The sequence below is a fragment of the Fundulus heteroclitus genome, unplaced genomic scaffold (genome assembly GCF_011125445.2).
Source record: "Fundulus heteroclitus isolate FHET01 unplaced genomic scaffold, MU-UCD_Fhet_4.1 scaffold_239, whole genome shotgun sequence".
In the NCBI taxonomy this organism is placed as follows: domain Eukaryota; kingdom Metazoa; phylum Chordata; class Actinopteri; order Cyprinodontiformes; family Fundulidae; genus Fundulus; species Fundulus heteroclitus.
In genome coordinates, this window is record NW_023396650.1 from 39076 (window position 1) to 45582 (window position 6507).

Below are 6507 nucleotides of genomic sequence, written 5' to 3' on the forward strand. Positions count from 1 at the left end.
GCATACTCATCTCTGCAAAATTATTGTAATTCAGCAACACTGGGGGGTTTTCAAGCATAAACAGCCTTTTCCAGGTCATGCCACTCCATCTGAATAGGATTCAGGTCAGGACTTTGACTAGGCCACTCAAAAGCATTCATTGTAGACAATGGCAAAAATAAAATCATAAAAAATTATGAGATTGTCTAGGGTTCCCTAAACAGAGATGAATTTGGTATTTTTTCTTTGCAAAAAAGCAGGAGCCTATAAACATGGAAACCAGTAAGAAAAGAGGACCAGAAATAGAAGAAAATCCAACATTATATACCTGTCCCATGTAAGTAAATATTCACAACTGCAGCAACATAATTTAAAAGTGGCATATTAGATGTTTGTGATTGGCAGGCTGTTGTATTGTTTTGAGCCACAAGGTGTCAGTATTATTTATAGCTCCTTTAAAATTTGCTAGTCCAGTCAAATAATTGTTGATTGAAATATCTTTAGCTTGAAGGTGAATTATTTCCACTAATCGTTTGAAGAGAAGTTGTCATTTTTTTCCAACATGTGTGCAGAATTTTCTGTTTGAGAATGGCAGTGCTCAAATTATCTCTTTCATCTATTGACATTATACCATAGCCAAATTGAGTTGGTAATAAACGGAATAATACTTGACAGACCAAGGTTATTTAATTATTTAAATTATATATATGCACAAGGACCCACATAGCATTGTTAAACTTCAAGTCACTATAAGTACTGAAACATGGAACAATTGCTTTTTTTTTTTTTGGATTTTGCCAGGATGAAGCCTATTTTTGAAAAGTTGCATCTGAATGAACAAAAAGGCTTCAGAAACAATGTTGATTGTTGAGATGAGAGATGTTTATCCATATTACATTGCCAAGTTCATAGAAATCACACATCATATCAGCCCAAGCATTTCATACCAACTGCCAAACATGTGGGTGGAAGTAATGATTCAGGCTTATTTTGCAGCCACATGATCTGTGCCTCTCACACTCATTGAGCTGACCAAAAACTCCTTTATATACCAAAGTATTAAAAAATCCAATATCCAAGAGAGTGACATATAAATAGTTTGAAAACCCAATAAATAATGTCAGAGACTGATAAAGTCTAGAAATGTATATAGAAAATGATCACTTCATATTTGCTACTCCTAGTAGTTCTAGAATTCAATGCTTCGGGGGGTTAATTCGTTCTCATAATAGTTTTATTTTACCATGGTTCACAGTTACCTGTAGATGTGATCTAAATGACAACTGGGTTGGTGTTGGGATAAGGGTTTAATGTCAACTGATTAGAAAAATGACTGTGTGCATCTCTCTCTCCCTCTCATAATTTTATTAATGACACAAATATATCATATTAACAGCCATACAAACAATAATGTGTACAATTTATTTATGTGCTATACAATAATTACTTTTAGGAAAAAAGTGAAAAGATAGTTGAAAGAAAATGATGGGTCTTCATGATGCTAATATTTGCAGAAGAGCAGCATGTTACAGATCCTGTTCTGCCTGAGGAAGACTGATATACCGCAGTGAAGGCAGATCATGCTTAGCTGTTGGCATGCTACTGACTTTCTCTGCTCCACATCCAGGAAAATTGAGGACTTTGAAATGTTATCTCCTCTTTTGCCAAAAGCATTTTTTTTCCACACACAGCTGCTGACACCAGCTTGAGATTCAGGAGGAGGTGTCCATGTTCATCCTCCATCACACAAAATTATTTTTGTTTTCACCACTTCAAGTCATTGCCAGGATTTCATTTGAAAAATTGCTATTATCATTATCAGATTTAGTTCCTGGTGAGCATATTGTTAGGTTTATCTAGGACATTTTGGAACTGGTACCTTGCTTGGAAAAGAAAAGGTGTAACATTTCTGAACAGGACCCGGAAATTTAATATGTGTTTTAAGGTTTTTATTAAACGAACAGGTGCCACCGGTGAGGAAAACTTCTGGAATTGGCACAGGAACCTCTGAAAGGAAGATGGACAGGTTAGTGGCTGTTTCACAGTGATACATGAAGCATAAATAAAACAAAGCCACTAACCTTGCTTGGATCCAGGGAGTAGTGTTGAATCCAGTCAGTGGTTCCAGGAGGAGTCTGTAGATAACCCAACTAACAGAAGCCAGTTCCCTTGTTTGGCTAGTTGCAGGGGATGAGATCCAGAAACAGTCAAGGGTCTTCCACGGGTAAACAAAGGCAGGCACAAGTACCAATAGGGGAATCCAACAGAATGTGTCCACAGTCCAGATATTAGAGACAATCCGACAGACAGAGGTACAGGAAGGCTAAGCAGAGAGGCAGAGTCAGGCAACAGGTACAGGTCGATGTCCAGATCCAACAGGAGAGTCTGACAAGGGCGAGGCAAATGGGCAGAAATCCAAATGACAAACAAGGTCACTCACAGGGAGCCAGCCTAAGAACACTGATGGTGTACGCACACTAGGGTTTTCAAGAATCTGGCATCTGCCTACAGGATAAGCAAGGTATTTATAGTGCACTACGCAGGTGAGGCAGCGCCAGTAATCAGAGCAGTCATAGGTGCCAACAATCAGGAAATAATTGCAGGAGTAGTACAGGGAGCAGGAAGGCGAGTAAACAGACAGCAACAGAGACACATCACAGCAGAAGCTGTGAACATGAGAAAAGTTTCAGAAAATTAATTTCAACTGACATCACTGACATCATATTTTGTTACAGTTTCAGCTTTAATTTGTAGGCGCTTTAGCTTTCTTTGCTGGGTTTCAATTAATCAATACCTCAGATAACCGGTTCAGTGCACCATTTAACAAACAAATACTTAAGATAAATTAAGATCTGGTATTTACTATGTAATATGACACATTTTTTTGGAGAAGAGTCTGAGGATTGTCTTAAAACAGCGTTTTTTGCTGATGCATATTTTGGTCACTGTGGATTTTGTGCCCAATTAAACACGCTTCCCACAATTAAATAAAATTGAATTCTTACTTCTTCTTAATATTATAATACTTTATATGAATGCATTTTCTTTTAAATTTGACATTTTATTGCAATTTGTATGAAAGTTGGGTAGCAGGAATCAACAGGCCGAACAAGGTAACAATGAACTTTAACCATCTGTCACTCCATTCACCTGCACCAGTGAAATGATGCCAAGCTGTTAAGCAAGCGGTGCTTCTGCATCCTCAAGCCTCAGGCTATGGAAGGAGAGCACAGATCAAGGACGGAAAATTGGAAAGATGGGAGAGGTAACTAAAAACCAGACATGTGTTACTGCCTGCAGGGAATGGAGGGCATATATAAACATTAAGGCTGTACAGTTGATGTGTGTAGGTCAGCCTCATGAAAATGCAAATGGTGCTAAAGTTTGCTGAATAACATTAAAATAGCAGTGGGGTTAAAGAGAGAGTTGGAGAAGGGAGAGCATATAGGTGTAATCCTAGGACAGGCATTCAATTATATGAAACAAGGACATGCTGGCATGGCAAAAGAAAAGTCAGGCCTTGTACACACATAGGCGAGTCATAAAAGCGAATATCTCCAGCACATAATTTTCAAAAATAATATTGTACACATTGTATTGTACACAATTTTATGTCAGAATCTCCAATGGTTTCTTGTAGCTCCCTCGGGATCCTGCAGTCTCTGTGTTTTCCCCTCTAGCATTGTCAGCCTGGGATCATTGTTTCTGCTATTAGTTTTCTGTTCAGCATTTTGTTTTATTATATATTTGGGTATTTTTCTTAGATTAGTTCATGTCAAGGTGGTTGTGTTTTATCATCTCATTAGTCCTGTTAGATTCTTATTTTATGCTTTCCTTTCTTTAGTTTCTGTTTTGTTATTTATATTATTGCTTATGATAGATTTAGTTATCTTATGGCCGTTGCACAATCAGCCATGGAGGATAAAATCAGAGCGTAAGATTGAAAGCCACTGAAATGTGAGACTTTTACAAGCCCCCAAAGGACTGTCCATCACAGCAGGGGGTGCCAATATTACTATGTACCATGCCCCTTAAGATCTCTCTTTCTCTTTGCCCATGGACCCCCAAAGAGAGAGGAGTACTACACTGGAGAGACCCATGCCCCCATCTTGGGTGTAGAGTCCTTACCCAAAAGATGTATTTGGATGGAGCCCAGGGCTTATCACGAATGACGTCAAACTGCTACAGTTAGAACAGCTCAGTGTTCATGTGCTTAAAATTGTGGACATATCTGTCCTGAATATTGCCTCAACACACATATATGATATGATTGAGACCATAAGAAGGAAGTTTTTGCATTGATATTCTCCCTCGCGGTTGATCCATTCTGCAAGAGGAGAGGACAGGACAGCCTCTCCTACCTTTCTAATATTACTGCTTTCTTTTTGAGGCCACTACATTTCAATCAACGTTTAAGCTGTTCTACTCTGCATTTATTGATTGAAGCATGTAGAAATAAAGCTCCTGGGACCTTGTCATCTTCCAAAATGATTGGTATCGCAGTTGTTGCCATTGCTCTGCTTGTGTGAACCTCCGGGAAACTCGAGCTGTCTCCAGGCAAATGTGATGTCATCTGAGAAAAGCCCCATTGACAAGCATTGCTTTGGTGGTGGCTGTTGCAGCAAGGTATGCAAAGTTATTCAAATTACTATTCTTTTGTCAACCCCCAGCTAGCTTCCAGGGTGAGTCTAAAGAAAATCGGAGGCTTGTTTTCTCACTACCATGTATTTGGACTATAAGGCGCACTTAAATCCTTAAATCTTCTCAAAAATTGATGGTCTGCCTTATAATCCAGTGCGCCTTATATATGATTGAAGTTGTGCTTACTGACCGATTCTATGTGGTACAATGCACTCTGTTAAAATGTGTAAGTACGATTTTGGTAAGCAACGAAGCTGCTCCGCTCATTGGATATGCGGAGCATTATGGTACACCATAGCTGTGTCTCAATTCGGCGGCTGCGTCCTTCGAAGGACGCATTTTAAGGCCGGTGACATCACAGCGATGCGCGGAGGCTGTCCCATTTGGCCAAAATTTTGAGGATGCTTAAAATGCAGCCTTTGAATGCGTCCTCCTTTTCCCCGAATTCTGAGGATGCACCGCTACCATCCTTAGTGGCCTCGCCTGCCATAAGATTTCCCGAGGTGCTTTGCTCGCTTTTTTTTTTTTTTTAGTAGTAGTTGAAGAAAAAAAAGAAAGAAGGCGGATTTTCATCAAGACTGGAAAGCAGCAGCAGCGCTGACAGTAGTGCGTAGTACAGCTTTAAATGTAAGTAGTTTGTTTTTATTTTATTTTTTAACTGAACATCTATTAAAATACGTGACGGTAACGGAGCCACCGGAATTTGTAGGACCAGCTAAAGCTAAAGCTTAGAGCTAATCTGTTGATACGAGACGTTCAGCAACATTAAAAGCCTTCACAAAAATGTCACAATTTTTGATTTTAACCTACATCTTATTGTAACTGTGCTGATAGCCATGTCCCTCACAAATCCGATCAATTTATTCTCATGCAGTTTATTACAAATGATTAGAACTGTCAAAGCTTAATGCATCTGAAGAAATAACATCAGTCCAGCTGTACTGGGCTGTCAATACTGCAAACGTTTTGTTTGAATACTCAATAACGTATAGTTAATTTACAGTACAGTATAATAAGGTTTAAAGTATAATTCACTTGAAGAACAATACCGGCGTAATTATACAGAACAGCCATTTTGCCTGTTGACATTACAGAAATATGCTTTACATGTAATTTTGTTCTAGGGAGCAGGGAGCATACAGAGGAGTTGATAAAACTCCGTGGGCAAAATGACCACCTCTTTACCGGGGCCAAGAACACTGCCGCAGTCAGATGGAGGTAAGAGTTGAGGCATAATTCCATATACATGTTGCATTTATATGTAAAAGTCACACAAGTTCAAAGAAGTCCTGTTCAAACACCAACGTACAAATATAATCTTTTGATCACATCAAATGATGCCCAGATGTCATTTTTTTTAATCTTATAGTTTGGATAGTAGTGACCCTTGTGTGTTTATCTCTTCTCATTTCTCTTGTTTAGAACAATCCTGCAAAAAAATGCATCTGTTGACACAAATTGTTTTCCTCTACTTTAGGAATGCAAAGATCCAGGGACAGGGCAGGGGGTCAGTGGGAAGCCTACTGCCACCTGACCATGGTTTGTCCTCATGCTCTGTGTTGCTGTTATTATTAAATTAAATTATTAAATTGTTTATAAAAGTTATTGTTGTCTGTGTGTTCTTAAAGTCTTTTAACCTTTTACATTATCTGTTTCATCACTTCTTTACAATTTAAGTAAACTTAGAACAACTTCTCAGTGACAACATTAATTTATTTTTAGAGAAACAAGTATTTACAATAAACTATCAAAAACATTATAACTATTTACAGAAGATATAAAATAAATATTACTTAAGAACATTATATATATATATATATATATATATATATATATATATATATATATATATATATATATATATATATATATATATATATATATACA

At 37.8% G+C, this 6507-nt stretch overlaps 1 long non-coding RNA gene across 1 annotated transcript; it reads left to right on the plus strand.

The window, feature by feature from the left end:
* Positions 1–5194: 5194 nt before the first annotated feature.
* Positions 5195–6062, plus strand: LOC118559149. Its single transcript, XR_004928693.1, has 3 exons — positions 5195–5247; positions 5745–5838; positions 6043–6062. It is a non-coding gene; the product is annotated as an uncharacterized LOC118559149 (long non-coding RNA).
* The last annotated feature ends 445 nt before the right edge of the window (positions 6063–6507 follow it).